Genomic DNA, 23433 nt, shown 5'->3' with positions numbered 1-23433 from the left:
CAAACTGCATTTGATCTATAACATCCTATGGCAACTGGGTATGTACTAAGAGTGCTAGCTTCCACTAACCCAAAAGCTAAGAAGGTCACCAGACAGCATCTGGTGCCTCTAACAGAGATGGCTCCACTTTCTTGTAACTGCCTACCTGGTGTACCTACCAACATAGTGTAAGTGTCTTGATTTATGACTTTCTTTTCTTCTGTTCTTACAAAAACCTCATTGAACTCTTAGCACCTTGGATATGGTAACTGCATGACTCAAACCTGTGCTCCTGGGCCATGGTCACTTATATTTGACCCTAGAACAAACTATCTCTAGTTCCCTTTGAGGTGAGAGCACCATTTCTGTATTGACATGGTACTTCCTGGCATCTCTAAATTCTTGGGGTCTACATGGTAATTTTAGCCTCACTCTCATGGCTTCACACTTTGCCCTCTCAGGGGCAGCTTGCAGGGACTCTAGCATTGTCACATGCTGCTTTAGCCTCACAGGAGTTCTTTAGAAACATCAGGAGATCTCCTAAACTCTTGCCCTCTGTGTGCCTATGTCAGCCTCCCATAGGGACACAGATTTCTGCCATCGACTTGATCAGTATCTGGGCCCATTGGACTATGGCTTCAGCAGCCTGTCGGTGACCAGAAGGCTGAACACAGGGCAATGAATCCCCAACTCTGTGAAGTAGTTTGCCAAGTGGCCTTGAGTGGGCGAGACCCAGGACTCTCTCCTCAAACAAAAGCCCTTGAATCTGAGATAGATGGGGTCTGGCTGATTCCTGAGATGCCCTCAGAGAATATTTTCTGTTTTTTCAGTGCAAAGTATTTGGCTATGAGGTGTGTGTATATGTCTCTCTGCATGTGTGTTACTAGGACTTGAACCCAGAGCTCCTCACAAAGCTAAACAAAACTTTGGCTTCTCTTTCCTTCCCTCAGGGTATTTTTTTTTTTTTTTGAGACAGCGTCTCTGCATGTAACACTGACTGGCCTGAGACTTGCTCTGTAGACCAGGCTGGCCTCAAACTTGAAGCAATTTTCCTGTCTCTGCTTCTTGATTGCTGGGATCACGGGATTGTACCATTATACTAGCTCTTTGGCTTCTTGTGTGTGTGCGCATGCACATATATGAATATGTGTGTGCATGTTTGTATGTGGAATGTGTGTGCAGGCCAGAGGACAAACTCAAGTATTTTTTAACTTTCTCTTTTTTTGTATTCTTTGTGTCTTTCATACTGTGCATCTCCATCCCATTCATTTTCCTGTCCCTTTCTATCCACCCTCTGTCCTTGCAACCTCCCCCTACAAATAAAATAAAATAAAATAAAATAAAATAAAATAAAATAAAATAAAATAAAATTTAAGATTAAAAAAAGAAAAGAAAAATCAGTCTCATTATAAAAGCTGTGGTGTGACACAGTGAGTCACACAGTGAACCCTTTTGTCCATATACCTTTAATTGCAAGTATTCATTGCAAAGAGTCTTTGGACTTGTCTCTGCCTCTCTGGTGCTGGGATTACAAGTGTGCACCACTATGCCTGGCTTTCTTACTTGAGTTCTGGGGATTGAATTTAGGTCCTCATGTATGCAAGCCAAACACTTTACCAATTGGGCCATCTATAGCCCCTTGACTTCTTTTCAGTGGTACTCTCTCTCCAACAACTGCACCTCTTTTGGTTACATATGCTCTTTTTTTGGAAATGCTGTATGCTTTTCCAAATCCTGTTCAGCTTTCTAATCTCAATTCTCACTGCAGATCTGGCTAAAGCCAGCCAGCCGTACACATGCCATTGCCTGAATGCTTTGCTAACTTAAGTGTCTTCTATCAGAGAAACTAGTCTATTCCACAAAGCCTAAGGACATGGACAAAATGCAGGTAAGTTCTTTGCCAGAGTGTAACATGAATGGTTTCTAGTCTAGTCCCCAACAGCGTCACTTGCACCTGGAACCTCATAAGCACAGCCTTTACTTTCTATATCCCTGACAGCATGCTAGTCTCTCTGAGTTCCCACCAGAATTTCTCATTAAGCTCCACGGACAAAAACATTCTAGGCTTTCCCCATACCTGCTCCCTGAAACTTTCCCAAACTCTCTCATAATAATTCCAATGTCTTCTGAACCACATCATTAAGCCCCATTTCTCATTATCAATAGTCTGTTAGTCAGTGCGATGGTTTGAATGAGAATGGTCCTATAGGTTGAATACTTGGTTCACAGTTGGTGGGACCATTTGGGAAGGATTAAGAGGTGTTGCCTTATTGGGGGGAGGTGTGTCACTGGGGGCAAGCTTTGAGGTTTCAAAAGCTCAGCCATTCCCAATTAGCTCTCTTGGTTTGGTGTTTGTGGATCAAGATATTTGCCTACCTGCTGTCATATTCTCAGCCATGATGGTCATGGACTGCCCCACTGAATATATTCTTTCTTCTATAAATTGCCTTGGTCTTTATCACAGCAATAGAAAAATCACCAAGACCTTTCTGCTGCTGACAAAACACTTGAGATAAACAACTTAAAAGACAGAAATTTTTCCTTTGGCTCATGGTTTGGGCCTGTCATGAGGCCAAACAACACTACTGAGAGTGCATGGGAAACACAACTACTCAGATCATGACAGGCAGGAAGGCTGAGAATGAGGGGCACAGGTCCCAGCACACACTTCAGGGGCAAGTCCCCAGAGACCTTGCTTCCTTCTACAATGCCCACCTAATGAAGGGTGCATCTCTTTCAAGCAGCATCATCAGCTGGGGACCAAGCCTTCAATACAGGGCGTGTCTAAGTTCCAAACCATAGTGAGCAAAACTACCCATTTAGTTGTCCCTTCTCAATCTCCATCCCTGGAAAACTCTACGCGGTTGTGGGGTCCGTGGGGCTGGGCAGGACTGGAGAAAACTCCAGCACTAGTCTGTTTCCTATCTCTATGGATTTGCCTATTCTGGATGTTCCACACAAATAGAACCATACCCAGTGGAGTCTTTAGTGACTGGCATGCGTTTAAGGTTCATCTATGTTGTACCATGTAACAGAACGTCATTCCTTTTTATTACCAAACACTCGTCCATTGCATGAACAAACCAAAATTTGCTTAACTGTCATCCATTGACAGTTCAGTCGCTTCTCCTCCTCTTTTTAACGTGCTGCTGGGAACATCTGCGTCTAAGTGTTTTGTGTAGACATTCTCTTGAACATCTATCTAGGAGAGAATTGCTGGGTATCCATTGATTTTGTAGGGAGTCACATGATCTTGTTTACACACTGAGCTAGGGAGCCTGGGGAGGTGCTGGGAGCGAGGAAGGCTTATTTCCTTCAGCGTCTCTCACTCTGATTGGCAGGATCCTGTCACTCACTCTAACCTCGCTTCACCGGGACACTTGCTGGGCCAGGAGCGGATCCCAAGTGTGGACCTGGGCCCCTCCGCCTGACTCATTTAGGGTCTCCTCTGGTCAGGGATGGTCTCCTCCCGCAGTCCAGGGCTCAAAACCAACCGAGCTGAGGAAGATGAACAGCAACCAGCGCTCAGCTACAGAACGACCAGCACCGGTTTAGGCTCTGCCCTGAGCTTCTGCGCAAGCGCGGCTTCCCAACCCCCCCGCCCCCAGCGAGGAGGCGGGGAGTGGGCGGGGCCGGCGCCTCCCAGGCCAATCGAAAGCGAGCGCCCCCGCCCTCGGCGCTGTGGACCGAGCTTGACCCCGGTCGCGGACTGGGGGGGGCGTGGCCGCGGAGGGGGCGTGGTTGCGGGCTGGAGGCGGGTCCTGGGGCTGTCAGTCGGCGCCCGCAGCCGCTGCTGCTCGCACGCCGGGCCTCCGGAGCCGCCTCAGCCCAGCACAGGTAAGGCCGCCCCGCTGCAGCGCCATCGCGTCCCTGGGGACCGCTGTCCGCGTCCTCCGGTCATGTCAGCGCCGCGCCGCCCAGGGGGCGGGTCCACGGCCTCCCCTCCCCCACGGCGCCCCTCCGACCCTGACTGCCCGCGCGGTGGCGGGGATGCGGGGTGGGGGGCTTCGGTCTCACACCTGTCCCCACGTTGCGCTGGCTGGCGGGCAGTTACCAGAGACCCGGCGCAACCCCGGGCCGGGAAAGTTTGTTGACATCCGAGCGCCGCGGGGAGCGGGCGGCTGAGCCGCGGGGATGCGCCTCGGGCAGCGCGGCTGGCCGTGGCCTAGGTGGCCCGTGTGGCTCGGGTCCAGGAGTCCTGCTGAGAGCCGCGCGGGGTCCGAGGCTGCTGCGGGGCGCGGGTCTCCGCGTTAGCTCAGCTCCCAGCGCTCTGCCCCCCTCCTTGTAAGGTAGCGTTGACATTTAGACGCGGTGGGCGAATTTACTTAGCTTTTTCTCTAACACCTCATGTTTGTGAGGTGCCTTGCCAGGCCTGATTAGTTAATTAACAGGGTGGGAAAAGCAAAATAGACCCTGATACAAATGGCCAGTCAGTGCCTTTAGCAACTCCTTGAAATCCACTTAGAGCTACTGGCGGTGAGAGATGTTTTTTGGCCGTGGACAGCCCCAGCGTCTTCTGGTTGCTCCAGAGGGCTTAGGTACTCAGTGCAAGGCTGTCCCTATGTGTGGAGGCTCTAAGGTCTAAGGAAGGTTCTCTAGTTTTCTAAACATAAAGAGAGGAGGAAATGGACGCTGAGGAAGCAGGTAAGGGGAAAACAGAGGTTCAAGTAAGTTTGGCTCCGTGTCTGCTACCAGGTTACCCTTCCTGAGCAGAAAACCTCTGCTCTTTCTCTTGCCTCTCCATCTTCCCAGGAGGGTTACATCCATATGGTTAGGCACGACTGGTTCCCCTTTTAGTCTGAAGACCTCTTGTTACCTGTAGTCTTACAGACCCGCCTAGGGACATCCTCTCAAAAAGGCTTAATTAGCACTTTCATCTGCCCATTAAGCAGTGGACCTTGAAATCCTTTGTAATCAGGCGCTGTTGTAGTGCCGAATCTTTAATAATACCTAATTCATTTTAATAGTGTTTCTATAATAACCTTTCTATTAGTATGCCAGCCTTGCAACACCAGGACTTTGTGTTAGAAGCAGCAATTTACTAGAAATATTGTCACAGCAAAAACTCTCTAACAGATTTGCAACCCACGGTACTTAGATAATTACTGCTAGGGGGCATGAGTTCTTTTTCTCTGTAATATTTGGTGCGGTAGGGGTTGCAGTGGTTTTGATCTCTGAGGTCTTTCTGAGGCTGTTTGTCCCAGCAGAAATGGTGTCAGCCACTATGAAACTTGATTTTTTTTTTTTTTTTGGACAAAAGTCACGAAGTTCCATGTTCCATACTGGTATCTTTTTCGACAAGACTCTGAGCTAATAGCATTTGGCTTTATTTTGCCAACCTATGTCAAAACAAAGATTAAAAAAATGTATTTGGAGGGGTATATTAAAGCTGCAATGATGTTTATAGCGTATTTTATTAGTAAAAATAGCCGGTACTGTTCTAAGTGCTTTACAGGTGTTTTATGTAATCCCCATGATTTCCCTACTAAGACAGTTCAACTAGCACCCCACATTTCAGACAAGGAGTCTGAGGCCCAGTTGTTTAACTCAGGTTGGACAATGAAACAACAGATTCTAACATTGGTAGCCTAAGTTCAGAGTTCAAGTCCTTAACGAGTGCGTGGTCCTGCCTCTCCAGACTCCTCTTTCCATGGGTATTGATTTCTATTGGCTGTTCACGCAGTGTTACATTCTGCACCACAGGGAGGAGATGGGTGCTTCATAGTGTCATACAAGCACTGTGGTGGGAGCTCTTATGCCACTGTCCACTTTGCTACCAGAATTCTGTGATTTTGATGACAAAACATCATCTTCCTCCCTTCCATCTCTTCACCAATGGGATGGCAGTTAAGGAAGCAGATGAGCCAACTGTCTTTAATCCTGGGAGCTGGAGAGATGAGTTAGTACCCATAGAACTGAGTGTCCTCTTCCGTAGGCGCAGCAGAAGACCCAGTAGAAATGGTTAATATGTATGTGTATGAGAGACGAGAACTGGAAGGCTATACAGTGGATGAGAGGCTTCACCTTGTTCAATTTTTAATTTACATTTATTTATTTATTTATTCAGTGTGTGTGTGTGTGTGTGTGTGTGTGTGTGTGTGTGTGTGTGTGTGTGTGAGAGAGAGAGAGAGAGAGAGAGAGAGAGAGAGAGAGAGAGAGAGAGAGAGAACAAGAGTCTCTCCTTCTATCACATGGGTCCTAGGCATTGAACATAGGCCATCAGGCTCAGTGGCAACTGCCTTAGGGCCATTGTGCTGGCCTACATGGTGACTTGTGTAATAACAACAGCAACCAGAAGAGGGGTAAAGCCAGAAGAGAGGTAATTCTATAGAATTGGGATAACATGTGTAGTACTGTGTAAGGGACATCTGTGAGGAACCCTCGGCACTGGCATCTTTTGCAGGAGTCAAATGATGGCAGGACCTAAATTGCAAACCCATGGGTCCCAGAATTATGGTATGTAGGCTTGGGAAGATGTGTTAAAAGTTGTTTAGGGGGCTGGGGAGATGGCTTAGTGGGTAACGTATTTGCTGTGCAAACAAGAAGACCTGAGTTCGGACGCCCAGCACTCACATAAAAACAGGGTGTGTGGCATGAGTGCTGGAGTGCAGACAGGTGGATCCTCGAGCTTCCTGGCCAGGGTTGGGAGTATAGCTTAGTGACAGAGTGCTTGCCTAGCATGCATGAGGTACCAAGCTCAATTTCCAGTGCCATAAAAGAGAGATAGAGAGATATAGCGTGATGTCTAGATCTATATCTGTCTGTCTATCTGACTATATCCAGTGATAGGATGGGAAATTGTGGTTTGTGCTTTTGAAAGACAATCTGCCATCTGTGTAAAAGAGAAGGGGTTTAGAGGAGGGATGCTAATCCAGGGAGACATTAGAAAGCCAAGGCTAGATTCAGGATGAGGGGATCTAGGCTGAGACAGGCAGTGGCGTAGGATGGATCCAGGAAGAAATAGACCCCAGATGAGAAGCCATGCACACGGCAACTGCCTGCCATAACATCAGACAGTCGGACCCTCCTAGGAATACAAGAGGATAGAGGCTTGCCAGAGCTGCTGACGGAGCTGACAAATCCAAGAAGCCATTTTGCCTGTGTATCCCCAAAGCTACATGGATGGAATGAGGCTAATGAAAAGCCTCTACAGAAAATAGGTTTTCTTTCTTCACATGAAGGGAGGGTACCATTTAGCTTGAGTGGGAAACTCCCTCTGTGCAGTGAAGAAACCTTGGTATCCCCCGTGGGGGCTGCTGTCTCAGATGCTGGCTGGCTGCTGTGCTTCTTGGCTAAGCCAAGTGTTGACTGGTTATGCTAGCCTCTGAAGTGTGGAGGTGGCAGAGGGTAGGCCCTGAACCAGAGCAGTGGTCTCATTCCCCGTTTAATGATGGAGGAAGTAGGCGTGAAGAGTCTGGGGTGTAAAAGGCTATCATTTTGATGTTATTGCCCAGAGAAGGAGTCGGGTTTTGAGGTGGAACCATTAGAACACATTGGCGATTCTCTGATTTGGTTGGAGAATGTTCTTATGGGGGACTCTGTCCTCCAGCGACCCTCTTAAACCTGTGCTGGAGAGACAGTGTGCGTCATGGGGGGTGCTGGGAAAGCCGCTGGGGAGCTTGTCTTTCCAGCTGAAACTCAGATTGTGTGGTGCTCTGAGAGGCTGGGTGAGATGTTTGGATGACCACACTGACTGGAAAACAGGATAATGTGGGGGAAGCAAATGAGATTTGCACAGGAAACCGCAAAGACAGAGAGGATACAGTTGGGAATGCTGAGTTCACTTTTCTCTTGGTACTTTACATATTTCTGGCTTAGAATGCAGCATTTCTTAAATCTTCTTATTTATAAATTCATAGGTTGAAATATATTGTCTAATTATGTGGGAGCAAACTGTATAAATCTCCCTTTCTCTCCCCTGCCCCCACCCTCTCTTTCTCTCTCTCTCTTCAAAGACGTTGGTCTTGTTTTTTTTTTTTTTTTTTTTTTTTTTTTTCTGAGACAGGGTTTCTCTTTGTAGTTTTAGTGCCTGTTCTGGATCTCACTCTGTAGACCAGGCTGGCCTCAAACTCACATAGATCTGCCTGGCTCTGCCTCCCAAGTGCTGGGATTAAAGGTGTGTGCCACTGCCACCCAGCTGGTCTTGCTTTTTTACTCTCTGTTAGGCTGATGTTTCTCAACAACTTCTGATTCCCCCCCCCCCCCATCCATTTGGCAATACTCAGAGACATGGCTGGTTGTTACAGCTAGGGATGGTCTATATGCTTCTTGGAAGTTAGTGGGTAGAGACCAGAGATGCTGCTCAACATTCTAGGACACACAGCATCATGTTTTTTCCCACCACAAAGAACCACGCAGCCCAACATGTCATAGTCTTAAAGGTGGAGAACTTCATGATATGTGATTATGCAAATTCTCATCAGGAGCAGGTTGAGGTTAAGGGAAGAGGAAGGGGAAGAAAACAAAGTGTTCTTTTCTGTCCTTGGGGCATTACATCTGACATCCAGAAGGAGACCCAGCTAAGTGAGCTGCTGTCTGCCACCAGGGAACTCTCTCAATAGCTTGATTGCTCAACTCGGTAGTTTGGAACAGGAAGTGGAGGCCCTTGTAGTGTCGAGAGGCTGGAAAGATGATTTGTGGAGGCAGACGGGTTTATATGTTGAGAAGGGCAGCTGGGTCCTACCAGAATGATCTTTTAAAGTTCTAGGGAATTTTTCAAAGGTTGGCTTGTTGAGGACATTGAGTGTGGTGCTTAGAAGAGCCAATCTCTGCTCTGGCAGTGCATGATCTTCTAGAAGGCTATGGAGCTGAAGGCCTCCGGATTGTCCCGAGAAGACAGCCAACAGCATTATTTTGTTTTCAGGTTGTGTTTGTCCCCTCTCCACTTCCCTTTCACATTCTTTTTAATTACAGAAAATGTGAAACATGTAAAGAAATTGAGAATAGTGTAAATCCTATCTATATACTGTTTATCCTCAGTGACTGTCACTTTCTGGCTAATTGTGACCTCTATACCATCTCTGACTGCCCCCTCCCACTTTCCTGGTGTTGTGGATCAAACCACAGGCCTCACACATACTAGACAAGCTCTCCCATTAAGCCATATCCTTAGACTATTTACTCCCCCCCTTTAAACGTAGACACAGAGTAAAAAGCTGCTGGTGCCCTGCTTGGGCAGTCAAGGAGATAAGTAGTTCTAGATCCTTCAGTCTCCCCAGAGGAAAACCAATGATGGACATGCCACAGTTAGAGGAGCCACCAGAGCCTGCCTACAGTAGGCATAGGCTAGGTAAATTAGGCATGGGGGTGTGGGGTGGAGCGTGAGTACAAGCTCTCAGAGACAGTTCATTTCTTTTGAAACCCCTGGCTAGAGAAGCTTACCTGGAATGCTCTCCTGGCAGAATCCCACGTAAGGATCTAGCCACAGAGGCTTGTGTTTCTGGAGACAGCATAGATATGGTCTCCTTCCTGTTTCACTCTAGGTATGCGTGAGTGGAGAGTGCTGAGTGTTCAGGATAGCCTCTGGCTCCCATCTGATGGCTGGCTTCCCCTGGAGCAGCTCCTCTCTAGAGGCTTAAGCTAGAGAGGCAGGCACCTCATAGTCTGGGAGGACCTTTGTAGCAGTCGCTCCATCCCTGCATCTGGCAGCAGAGGATGGCCTCCTTCTGCAGCCTCAGTAGCTTACCCCGCACAGTGACAGCCAGCCCCGCAGTTCACTTCGCAGCCAAGCTTGCTTTTCCCAGCAGCGATCCCTAACCTGCAGAGCCATTGGTTTAGGCCATCAGGGCCTTGGCATGCCTTTACTTGACCCAAGGTTGTGTTGTAATCTACGTGTATAAATGGCTTCAAGAGTTGAGAGAGTTCTTGAATAATCATTTAATTAATGTCTATGAATTTTAATTAGCATGGGTTTCTACATACCTTGACCTCCTAGACCAAGTTCATGAGCTGTATTGGCATGGAGACCTGGGTCCCTGCAGAGCTGTGTTCCTCATTCTTACTCTGTTTACTGAATGCATTTACCCTCTCCTTTTTCCGCAGAGGGTCAGGTGGCATTAGCTTGCCATGAACACTCTGTGTAGTGTGGTTGTTAGCTTTTCTTTTCTTTTTCTTTCTTTCTTTCTTTTTTTTTTCCTTTGAGACAGGGTTTCTATGTGCAGCTTTGCACCTTTCCTGGAACTCGCTTTGTAGACCAGGCTGGCCTCGAACTCACAGAGATCCACCTGGCTCTGCCTCCCGAGTGCTGGGATTAAAGGCACGCGCCACCACCACCCGGTGGTGGTTAGCTTTTCATGTCTTTCTGGGGGGAAAGTGGCTCGTTGTCTGCTTAGTTTTTAGTGTCTAGTCTGTGCCAGGGTCACATGCCAACCTCTTTACTTACACTGACTCTATCCTTTAGATGTCTTCTAGGAGGGAATCAGCATTCCCATTTTATAGATGGGCAAACCTAGGAGGGTTTGAGAAGGCTCAGAGGGTAGCACTGGATGCTTTGACTATATGCTTTGACTATAAAGCCCAGGTGATTTCTACTCAGCCCATCTCTCCGTCACAGCTCAAGTTGATGGGAAACTGACAGGTTGCTGGGGGAGATGGAGGCAAGTGCTATGAAGGGAGATTGAGAGTTACGGTTACTGAAGTAGTGAAATCTTTACACTGAGACCCCTGGGAAGCATTGATTTGAGTGTGGTAAATTACCCGTGTCCTATTTTAGCACTGACTATATAGAACAGAAGTTGCATGGGGGTATCCCTGAGTCAGGTTCTATCTGCAGGTGTGTTTTATTTAGTTGATATATTTTTTCTTAACTACAAAATTGGATTAGTTGTTATCATATAAAATGTGAAAGTGGGAGCCTTTGACCTTTCTCGGAGCACCAGGCCCACAATCCTTTATAGCATCACTTAGTGGCTGCTGTCTTTGGGTGTAGCAAGGTCTCCCAGGTGGTATTATTTTCCACTGGGCCCTCTTCACCTATTTAGACTACCTGCCAGGACTCTCAAGGTGTCTAAGGGAGGCCACCCTGATGGAGGTGAGGCACTGTCTCAGCCAGGGGCAGTGATCTATTAGAGGCTTGTTTTGTACTTGAGTTGTAGTGTAGACTGCAGAGATGGCCCCTGACCTCAGCAGCACTTGATCTTATAGAGTCCAGGAAAGTTGTATTTGTTGAGGTAGAGAGTCTATCCTGACCTGAAAAGCTTTACCCCATTGCTTGCAACACCAAGAACTGAGGATCCGTATAGTTTGAGGAAGAAACCCTCTTGGATATAATTTGGTCCAGAGAACAAAAGAGAGGCTGCATAAAGAGTGACAGAGACAAGCCACCACGTTGGTAGGAAGTATTGTGTTTGTGGTAGAGGGGAAGAGGAGAGCCTTTGGGCTCTGAAGCAGCTCATTTGGAAGTGTCCTGGGCATTCACGTACCAGGAGGGACCACATCCTACTACCATGGCTGGGTGGGAAAACAATTTGTTCAGTAACAATGAAGAAAACAAATAGGCAACTTACGTTTCTGACAGATGCAGGCTGGGCTGTTTGAAACAAAGCTCCAATGAAAACATTAAAATGGGGCATTCACCATTAAAATAAAATAAAAAAAAGGGTTTGAAGAGAACACCAGCAAGCTGAGAAGATGAAAAAGAGAAGCTAGGCCGAAGCCTGTGGTAGAGTGGGGACCTAGGAAGTTGGATGTGCATGAGCACAGTCATGTTACTTTTGCCCTCAGAACCATGTAGATCTGCATACAGACTTTGGTTTTGCCAGTCCTGAAGGATAATGGGCTCAGGAGTTAAAGGACATGGCTTGCCTAAGGTTGAGAGACTCACTCAGACACCAGCTGCATTTGAGTGGAACTCCTGAGGACAAAGGTGAACCAGGAGCTGAAACCATGTCACCCCATTCCCTAGGGACAGATGAGAAGATTGCCTTGATAATGAGCAGAGCAGTGGAGAGACAAGAAGGTACCTTGGGGTCACTGGGCAGCTTTTCCACAGACCTCAAGTTGGTTTTAACTTCTCCAACTGGATAGAAGCCTAGATACCTGGAAGAATGAATGGTCAATGTCCTCTCAAGGAAGATAGCTTTTCTTCTTTATTTTTGAACTTTCTGGGGTTACTGAGCTATATAATCAGAAGTAATAAGACATACAGAAATCTCATACATAATGAGAGGATAACAAAAAGCAGATCCACATCTCCTTTATGTCTTATAAATATATAGAGAAAGCATAACTTGGACTTACATTTTGCCTTCAGCAAATGGGGAGCAGTTGAAAGTGGCTTGGAATCAATAAATGGGCCAATGCATTGAAAAGAGTTCTCTGAAGAAGAAATACAAATGGTCAAGAAATATTTTTTAAAATGTTTTAACATCTGTAGGCATCGGGCAAATGTAAATTAATACTACTTTGAATTTCCTTCTCACCCCAGTTAGAATGGTTGCCATCAAGCAAATGTGTCAGCAAATGTTGGTGAGGATGTGGGAGAAAGGAGTACCCGTACTGCCTGTGAGAGTGTGAATCAGTGTTTCTCAAACTGTGGGTCGCAACCCCTGGGGAGGGTGTCAAATGACCTTTTCACAGGAGTTACCTAAGATCATTGGAAAACAGATACTTCTATTATGATTCATAACAGTAGCAAAATTACAGTTATGAAGTAGCAATGAAAATAATTTTATGGTTGGGTGTCACCACAACATGAGGAGATGTATTGAAGAATTGCAGCATTAGGAAGGTTGAGAACCTCTGGTGTTAATGATGTAGCCACTATGGAAACTTGTATGAAGGCTCTTTAAAAAAATCTGAAAATAAAACTACCATATGACCCAGCTATGCCATTCTTGGGATACACACAAAGGACTCTGTGTCTTACCATAGGATGCCTACTCAGCCATGTTTATTGCTGCTCTGTTCACAATAATAGAATTAGTGTTTTACATACATGGAGCCTACAACACAGTGGAGCGATATCTGCAGCTTAAATAGTTGACAAGGTAGAAATCTATGTGTAGAGAAAACACTTTCAAGAAAGATGGGAACATTTCCCACCATGGCGCTGAAGGCAACCTTACTGAGACTCCAGACACAGATGCTAAGGGTTTTTAAAGGAGCTAAATATGTGGGCTAGTGTTGATGTAGATGAACAATGAAGTGGAAAAAAGAAATTTTATACTTTACAGCCTAAACTCCGTAGACTTGTAAATGAGTAAAAACCAGCAGGGAAGGGGCTTAGGATGCAGCAGGTTCTGAGAAGACTGAATAGAAATAGGGGACACAGGTGTCACCACCGAGGGATTTCTGGTTTACCCAGGAGATGGTGACAAATAGGAAGCAGTTATGGACTGTTTGAAAATACTTTTTGTGTAGCATACACATGAGCACAGGGTCACACTTCAAAACATCATTGGAAAACTGTCAGGGACAGATTTGATGGGATGTTCAAGGAGGGTAACTTCATGGATAGGAGGAGAAAGAGGAAGAAAGCATTCCAGGTGAGGCACAAGGAATAAGCATGGTTTGTAGGAGAGGAAGGTGTTAGGCATCCAGGCAGTATGACCAGAGTGAGAGGAGACAGATTAGTAGAATCTTTAAGGATAAATATGAAGGTCAGGAGAGATATCTCCATGGTTAAGAGTACATACTGCTCTTTCAAGGACCCAAGTTTGCCTCCCAGTACCCATAGTGGAGGTGGGGCTTGCAGCTGCCTATAACTCCAGCTCCAGGGGGTCTTATACCCTCATTTAGTCTCCACAGGCATGCACTCATGTGCACAAGCCCCCACACAGTCATATACATATGCACATATTTAAAAATAAATATTTTTAGGAAGAATAAATATGAGCAGATATCTGGGAAAAAGCTGGGAAAGAACAGTAGTGGTGTGAACATAAATGCCTGCCTAATTTTGAACACTGTATCCTCAGGTAAGGTAGCTAAACCCAGGTGGTGTTGGCTCAGGATTCTGCTGGGTGTTGGTGCGTTTCTGCCCAGCAGGAACCATTGTTCTCCTGACTGAAGGACCCACCACTGTCATTTGGACCAAGGGTAAAGAACACACCACAGAAGAAACTGCATCCAGATGACATCATTTGGGTCACATCTGGTTTTTCTTTCATGTCATTTAGAAATAAAGAATCAAAAGTGATGCAAGAATAGATAGAAATATTGGGAGAACTGAGAATTCAAAGACTGATATAGACATGGGCATTCCATCTTTTTAGATGCTCCCCCAGGCTTTGCTCTGGATTCTAACCAGCTTCTAAAATTGAGCCATCCCAAGAACTGCATCTTGGATATCTTATTCATTCCAAGTGAATGTACCCAGTCTGTGCTGTGGACTATCTCCTTAAACATGGCTCCTAAATTTGTGTCTTTAATGTTCATTATTCTTCCGATATTCAGACCCATCAATTAGGCTGCCCAGTAAGATTCCCACCAGGATGTCTAGGATGATCTTAAATGTAGCATGTTCTCTACCAACCCCCCCCCCCGTTCTAAACCTCCACTATCTGAGACCTGCTTCTTTTGGTTTCAAGATCTCAGGCTCATAAACACCACCACCATCTACCTAGCTATTCAGGTCCCTGACCTGAGAGTCAGCCTTGAGTCTTCGCTCTCCTGTACCCCCACATTTAGACAATAGCCAATCCTGTTTCTGACCACTTCTCTTTACCATTCTCAGCACAACCCAAGCAGCACCAATGCTGGCTTGGACTATTGCTATAGCTCCCTAACTGACCTCTACTAGTCCTCAAACAATTGATTCTACATTTATGTTAAAGTAACATTTAAAAACATGTGTCAAGTCATGTCATTTTACTGCTCAAAATGAATGTGCTTGTTTTTTTAAAAAAACAACAGTTAGTGTTCCCCTAATGTTTGGGATTACCTAAATCGCTCATGTAGTTTCAAGACCCCATACAATCCGACCCTGCCTGGGTTCCAAGTTGTCTTCTACTCCCTCCTCTGCTTTGTACCGCCACACCGCCGCTGCCTTTGCTCTTCCTAGAATGCGGGTCTGTCTCTGCCCTAGGGACTGTGCGCTTCCTCCTTCTGTCTTCTTGTGATTGATGTCACTCAAGTCTCTGATCAGATTAGACTTCCTCAAGTGCCTTCTCCACTATTTTATGCCCAGCCTCCCTTTTCTTCTTCCACACTCTCCAACCTGCCCTGCTTCATCCTTCAGAGCACTTGGCACTGCTTTGTTGAGTCTCCTTACTAAACGGAAGCTCCATGCAGCAAGAACAATGTCTTCTTTAACTCAGTACCACTGGAATATTGCTTGGCTTGTAGTTTGAACCAATGCATTTTTGAATGACTGTGATAATTATATAATTTTATAAGAGATTTATTATCCAATGAGTGGTTCTGAAGAAAGTGGATGGACTTAGAGATGTACCCTTAATTACAAGATGCGTTTGGGGCTGACACATTTTACAATTGACAATTTAGATGGAGTATAAACTAATTTTTTAAAAAAACTATTATGCCAAAACCAAAACATGAAGAAGTAGAAAGAATGAACAGCAATATTAAACAATTGATTTCATTGTTAAAGATCTTCCCAGCAAACCTCAGATAGACAAATATGCAGACAGATTGCAGGTGCCCTCCCGGTGAAGTCATCAGGCATTGGGAAGATAGACTGACATCAATCTTGAGTACTCTTCCAGAGAGGCAAAGGAGAAGGAGCATTTCGCTGCCCCTTCTCTCAAACAAATGAACAAACCTCACTCCAAAATCTGGCAAGAACATTACAGTAAAAGGAAGTTGAAGGGGGTCAGTGAGATGGCTCAGTGGTTAAGAGTGCTTGCTGCTCTTACAGAGGACCTGGGTTCAATTCTACACTGGGCATCTCACAGCTCCAGAGGGTCCCTCTTCTGTGCTCTTCAGGTACCTACACACACACACACACACACACACACACACACACACACACACACACACAATCTTTTTTAAGAAAAGAAGAAAATTGAAGATCAAACTTTCATGGGCCTATATTTACAAATCTTAAAATATAACCAAATGAATTCAGCAGCATGTAAGTGGCCAGTAAATCATAACCAAGGGGGTGAGTTTCAGGAATTCAGGAGAAGTTTAACACTTGAAAACAAATCAAGGTAATTTCCTCTAGTAATAGAATACAGTAGAAAAATACAATCATCTTAGTAGACATAAAAAGATTTGATGAAATTCAATATTATTCATGATTTTGTCTGAACCAAGGAATCTTAATCTGATAATGGGTACCTAAAATAAGCATCCTGTCAATGGTGATAATTTGAAATATTGAGAATTCTTCATTCTGAGATGTCTGATATCTCCATTTCTATTGAACATTGCAAATGAAGTCTTAGTCACTGTCCTAAGACCAGATAAGAAGTAAAGGTCCAGGGATTGGAAAACTCATTACAGAGACACAACGTGATTGTATACACAGAAAATCTAAAAGAATCTATATATAAATTATTGAAATTAATGCAAGTTTAGCGAAGTTGCTGGATTCAAGGTCAGTCCTTTGTACTTTGCCAGCCTCAGTGGCACATGCTTATAGTCCCAGCTGCTCAAGAGGCTGGAGCAGGAAGGCCACTTGAACTTGAGATTTTAAGGCCAGTCTGAGCAGCATAGTGAGACCCTTTCTCAAAAGCAAAGTAAAACAATAATAGCAAGTAACTAACTGTACAGGGGCTGGAGAGATGGCTCAGCAGTTAAGAGCACTGGCTGCTCTTCTAGAGGACCCAGGTTTAATTTTAAGCACCTGCATCAACTGTCTTCTAGAGGACCCAGGTTTAATTTTAAGCACCTGCTCAACTGTAACTCTAGTTCCATGGGACCCAGCACCCTTTTTTGGCCTGTGCAGGCACTTCGTACATGTGGTACACAAACATACATGCAGGCAAAACATTTTATTTTATGTACACATAAAATAAAAATAAGTCTTTAAAAGAATCAGCTGTACAGTCACACATAATACTGACAAAGATAAAATGAAATTTAAAACATACCATTTACAGGAGCCTAACAAACTCCCATCAAATTAATGGCAACAAATGCAGTAAAGATGGGCAAGATCTCTATGCTGAGATTTCTATTACTCTATAATGAGAGTAAAGAAGAAATTTTGAGTAGACAGATATACCATGTTCATAGATTGAGTGACTGTAAAATCTGTTTGCAGAGAAGGCTGAGATGAGGATAACCATGGAGAATAAGAAGAAAGCTGGGAGCACCATACTCCCAGGCGTTGGGGTTGATTATAAAGTATTGTAATGAGGCCAGTGCAGTGCTCACGACTGTATAAACACACGCCCTGCTGAAGAGCATACAGCTGGTCCTCGCCTCTTTGTTAGGATGGATCTCTCTAACAAAACCCAGATTAACAAGAGAAAAAGACGCAAGTTTATAGTGCATTTCCCACAGGAGAGCCTCAATAAAGAGCGACTCAGAGCAGTGACGTACAAGCTGGCTTGCACAGGTGGCTTCATCGACAAGAACAACATACTCAGAGAGAAACAAAAGCACAGGATGGGGTTTGAGGCTTCTGAGGGCAAGTAGGGGAATCAACGAAATTTTCCCAGTGTTTATTGCTTCTTTGTTTCCTTTAGTGAAAAAAAAGTTATTTTGTGTTGAAGAGGTACATTGTGGGGTCTGGGTCTCATTTCATTTATACAAATGAAACAAAATTAACAGATCTTTATGTAATTACCTAATTTATAATAAATGTAACACTGAAATGTGCTAGAGAAAGTATGCATTTAAAACAAATAATGCTAGTTTAATTTAATACTCATATGGCACATCTCCCTCAAACTATTCACAAAAATCAATTCTAATTGCATTGTAGACTTACAAACAATGGTAAAAATAAGTTTTTTGGAAGTAAGTGAGATTTTTTTTGTATAATTTTAGGTAAACATATCATAAATAAGACACACGAACACATACACCCACATACACGTACACCCCCAAACACAATACACCCCCACATACACATACCTACACATAGACACACACATACACACACACACACATATACACACAAACATACAAATATACACATACATATACACACACATGCAGACATACACACATACACAACACTGATTATAAAAGAAAACATGATAAGATAAAATCTCTGATCAACAAAATACACTATAAAAAGTGAAAAGACAGGACACATAGAGTAAGAGAACATATAAAGAAGTTCTAAGAATCAACAAACATTAAGTAACTCAGGAGTACAGACAAATACCTTGAACAAACTTTTCATACAAGAGGTGTCCAAATGGCCAATAAATTCACTAAAAATAAAAGTTACTTTATTGTACCAGTTTTCAGATAAATGCAAATTATATTTACTATTGTAAATATCTCTGTCTACATGCCCGCCAGATGGGTAAAATTAAAAAGCCAGACAATACCAAGTGTTGCCAAGAACAGGGGACAGTTAGACTGCCATACTTTGTTGTCCTGATACAATTCCTGCCAGATATCTAAAGAACCACTGAGCTGTGCTGATCTAGACCAGGGTCATCTGGGGAAGTAATGGTGGCAAAGAGAAATTAATGGAACCTATAGGGCATGGGGCATGGTCTCTTGCTTGATCTGGATAGTGTATGAAAGTTCATCTGTTGTATGTTTATGTTTTGTGCTCTTTCTGTAAATATTTTTTATTTTTGACTCAACAATTTTATTTTAAAGTACAGGTTCTTCAGTTCTTAAACCAAAGTAAGTTACAGAAAGATTTCACATTTAAATATAAAATGAAAGGTTTTCAATTAAATTGGTGAATATTTTGTAATATTGGAACTATGAATTAGGCTGTATACAATTAATGTTTTCTTTGAAAAGCAAAATTAAAATAAGTAATAAAACCAACCTAAATGTCAGCCTGAAAAAAAATCAGTAAGATGCTAATATGTTATATACTGCCAGTTCGTTCATCATATATTAGAAGATTGATGATACCCAGTGCTGTGGCTTAAATGTGAGATGTCCGCCATAGGCTGATAGGTTTGAACAATCAGTCCCTGGCTGATGGTGCTACCTAGGGAGGAACTTTAGGGTGTGGAGCCCTGAAGAAGTGGGGGCCTGGAGGCTCACTCCCTGTCCATCCTCTGTAATCAGCTGCTCCATCCTCCTGCTGTCTTGCCTTCCCCTCCATGACAGACTGTATCCCCTCAGACTGTAAGCCAAAATAAATCTTTCTGACCTTAAATTGCTTCCTGTTAAGTATTTTGTCACAGCAACAAGAAATATATTCAATACAAGTACCAAGGAATGGGGCTGATGCTATGATCAATCAATCTGGACTTTTGAATAGTATTGGGACTGTAAAAGACTATGTGAACTTAAATATTTGAATTGGATGCATGCTGTATTATGGGATGGCTGTGGCTCTGTGGTGGTCAGGGCTAGAATGTTGGGTTTTGAATGTGAAATGTCCTCCACAGATTCATGTGCAGATGTTTTGGAAGGCTTCAGAACCTTTATGATATGGAGCTTTGCTGGAACAAGTGATTCACTGGAGGTGGGTCTCGAGGCTACATAGTCCAGCCCTACTTCCTGTCCACTGTCTGCTTGTTGACTGCAGAGACAATGTGATCAGCTGCCTCATGCTCCTGTCTCAGTCACCATGATGGTTCACATCCCTAAAAAATAAAACCTTCTTCTCTTACGTTGTTTTGTTTTGGCAGAAGGGTATTCTAATGCCCCATTTGTACTGCTCAGCTTTCTGTTACTATAAGGAGTACCCGAGCCTGTGAAGAGGAAAGACTTATCTTGGCTCACAGTTTTGAAGGTTTTGGTCCATGATTATTTTGTTCTGTTGCTGTGGGCCTGTGGTGAGGCAGCTTATCATGATAGGAGTATGTGACAGAGCAAACTGCTCACTTCGTGGTCAGGAAGCAGAGAGAAAGAGGTGTGGGACTCATGCTCAGTGACTTCCAGGGACCTTTCACTAGACCTTGCTTTCTAATGATCCACTGTCTTTCATTAGTGGTAGTCGGGGAACCCAGACTATAAATGCATAGATCTTTGGAAGATAGTCAAGATCCAAACAATAATGTTGCTGGAAATTTCTGTTTCTATAGCATTTGCCAGAGCTTGGCAACACTTTTTAGAAATTTAAGTATGCATTCAGTTTGATCTAATAATCCTAAATTTCAACTAATTTTATTTCAGGAAATATTTGCACACATATGTATATACACAAACACACATGTGTTCATATATTTTTACTTATGTATATCAAGATATCCATTAAAGCATTTGTGGGGTATTGAAATTGGTGATATTTTAAGTTGGGCAGTGGTGTTGCATGCCTTTAATCCCAACACTTGGGAGGCAGAGGCAGGCAAATCTCTGAGTTCCAGGCCAGCCTGGTCCACTGAAGAAGTTCCAGGACAGCCAGGGCTACAAAAAGAAACCCTGTCTTTTGAAAAAAAAAAAAAAGGTGATATTGTGTGAGATTTGTTAGATTAGGTCTAGCCTGTCTAAACTGTCGCTTGTGGAAAGTTGACAGTTGATCTGTCTTAACTGATAAATTCAGAGGCTCAGGTGAACATTTATGTAGTGTGATCCCAATGAAAGAATTGTGTATTTTATTAGGAAAATTTGGGATACTACATACCTATAACAATTGACGATGGTGAGATTATGAAAAATTCTACTTTCTAACTTACATGTTCAAATTTTTTTTTACAGTGATGTAAGTAGAAAACCAATGCAAATTAAATGAAAACAAAACAAAATTATTTCCACAAAAATCATCTTACATAATTAAAGATTTTCATATTTTTTTGTATTAAAACCAGTAGAAACTATACCAAAATGTCAGGCTGTCTGCGGTGGTTTCATGAGAAATGTCCCCCACAGACTCAGCACTTGGGCAATTGGTCCCTGGTTGGGGGAGGTGTTTGGGGAGCACAGCCTTTGGGAGGTTCTGGAGGAAGTACATCATTGAGGGCAGGTGTTGGGAGCTCATCACTCCACCTCCATCTACTTCAACCTCTCTGCTTCGTGTTTGCAGTTGGAAACGTGCCCTCTCAGCTTCCTGCTTAGGCCACCTGCTGCAATGCCTCCCCTGCCCTTATGGACTCTTCCCTGGAACCATTAAGGCAAAATTAACTTCCATAAGTCACGTTTGGTCATGGTGTTTTATCACAGCAACAAAAAGTAACTGAAACACCAGCTATCTCTTTGGTCATTACTGATGATTTCCTTTCTTTGTTTAATTTACAGTCTCACCAGGCAGTCACACCTGTCATTCACGTTGCCATCACCCTGCCTCTGCCTCCCATGTTCTGGGATCACAGGTGTGTATCTCAGGCCTCATCTGACTGATATTCACCGTGTAGTCTTTAGACTTTCTAAGTTTTTTTTCAATATATAAGCATTGATTTAATCACCAGATAACGCTAACCAGGACTCTTAAATTTTGTCTGTGTTTTATCAATTCCACAATAAGGACTGAATCCCTAATGAAGGCCTGCCTTTCTCTTGCTTCTTGCCTGTCTGACTTCATCTCCTGTTCATCTGCATATACCTGCATTTCATTTTTATACAGAACACAGATACTTTCCCATTGTAAATAACTTACACAACATAGAGCATGTGGAGGAAAAAAACCCATGGAAATCCCAATTTAAGTTTTAAATATTTACTTATTTAGAACCAAGGTATCACTATGTAGCCCTGGCTGGCCTGGAACTGGCTATGTACACCAGGCTGTCCTGGAGCTCACAGAGGTTTGCCTACCTCCGGAGTATTGGGACTGTAGGCATGTACCACCATGCCTGGCTTTAAAATTTTTTAAATTTGTTATCACTGTGTATGTATGGCATGTGTTGAGGGGCATGCAAGAGCCACAGCATGAATGTTTAGGTCAGAGGACAATTTTGTGTAGCTTCTGGGGCTTGAACTCAGGTGGTCAGCCTTGTGCTACAAGCACTTTTACTCACTCAGCCATCTCGTTCCAATCCGTTTTCAGAAATTCTCTCTCTCTCTCTCTCTCTCTCTCTCTCTCTCTCTCTCTCTCTCTCTCTCTCTCATCCCCCCCACATCCAAATACAGGTATTTAAAAACACAAATGGAGGCTCACCTCTACATCTCATCTACCTTATGTGACTTACTGTTTGAACAACTGTCTCACCCCAGCATGGCTAGCCCAAAGCCCCTTTGCCCTTTTTTCCAGTCTCCATGCAACAAGCAATTCAGCATCTCTATTGGATGTTTTTCCTAGGGACTTTAGAATAGGAATGGTTCAAAAGAGACATACATGAAAGGAAAACACATGCAGCCATAGCCACAGAGGTGAGCTAGGGAAGATGGAGAATATAGCCAATGCTGTTTTCAATTGTTCTCTGGGATTTTTCACTCCTGTTTCTTTTCATTGTACCTTCTCACCTCCACGCAGCTAGGGCATTCTGAGTTCACCATCTCATTGTCTCAGGGACAAGTGACATAGCAGAATTCAGAAATCAATGCTTGGCATTAGATTCCCGGGGCCTGGTCCTTATGGGGACACCCAAGGACTCAATGCACAGACACAATAGGATGCCTGCTGAGTAAGAGCCTGCCTCCTCTGTGCCTCTTGACCTCCTCCCATGGGATGATGACATCCTTGATAAGGAGAGAAGCTCATTGGAGGGAAGGAGGATGCACTGCTCTTTGTGACCTCTGAGGAGGCAGGCTATGCCTTGTGTCTAGACTGCTTCATGGATTGTGACTGTGAAAATCCCTGGCAGGTCTGAAAAGTCAGAGAGCATAGCAACTAGGGCATCTGTGTTTAGGCAAAGCCCAGAAGCCATGACATTCATTACTAAGGAATGGCCTGGATTTAGACTTTGCTTTGGGTTGATGAGCCTGGAGGAGAGGTGTTCCATTGCACAGTATTCCATCTCTGTCAGGGGAAGACTGAATGACTGAGATGGTGTCTTAGGGTTTCTATTGCTATGAAGAGACACCATGACTACAGCAACTCTTATAAAGGAAAACATTTAATTGGGGCTGGTTTACAGTTCAGAGGTTTAGTCCATTATCATCATGGTGAGAAGCATGGCAGCATGTAGGCAGACATAGTGCTGGAGAAGGAGCTGAGAGTTCTACCTCTTGATCTGCAGGCAACAGGAAGTGAACTGTCACACTGGGTGTGACTTGAGCATATATGAGACCTTAAAGCCTGCCTCCACAGTGACAACTTCCTCCAACAAGGCCACACCTACTCTAACAAGTCCACACCTCCTAATAGTGTCACTCCCTATAGACCAAGCATTCAAATACATGGGACAATTCCTATTCAAACTACCACAGGTAGCTAGGCATCAGTAAGGCTCTGTGCCAAGCATACCTGAGTTCTAGCCCTGAGCAGTGCCCTGCTCCAAGGAGAATCCAGGTTTGGCTTCATCCATTGCTTTGGTGGTGGTACTACCTGGACTTTCCTGTGATTAGCCATGAGCTCTG

The 23433-nt window shown here is 44.1% G+C and overlaps 1 protein-coding gene across 4 annotated transcripts in view; it reads left to right on the top strand.

The window, feature by feature from the left end:
- Positions 1 to 3705: 3705 nt before the first annotated feature.
- Hivep3 (HIVEP zinc finger 3) overlaps positions 3706 to 23433 on the top strand; it is a 428230-nt gene continuing 408502 nt past the window's right edge. The window contains exons 1-2 of one of the 4 annotated variants that reach the window (XM_052717845.1): positions 3749 to 3816; positions 21214 to 21287. The gene's annotated coding sequence lies outside the window, so the exon portion shown is untranslated. Of the gene's footprint in view, positions 3817 to 19485; positions 19502 to 21213; positions 21288 to 23433 lie in introns of those variants that run through there. The other 3 variants (XM_052717847.1, XM_052717846.1, XM_052717849.1) reach the window with 3 other exon arrangements.

This window comes from Peromyscus californicus, unplaced genomic scaffold (genome assembly GCF_007827085.1).
Source record: "Peromyscus californicus insignis strain IS unplaced genomic scaffold, ASM782708v3 Scaffold_5__1_contigs__length_169319896, whole genome shotgun sequence".
NCBI classification, from domain to species: domain Eukaryota; kingdom Metazoa; phylum Chordata; class Mammalia; order Rodentia; family Cricetidae; genus Peromyscus; species Peromyscus californicus.
The sequence above is the reverse complement of the archived record's forward strand: the minus strand, read 5'-3'. Positions and strand labels throughout refer to the sequence as shown.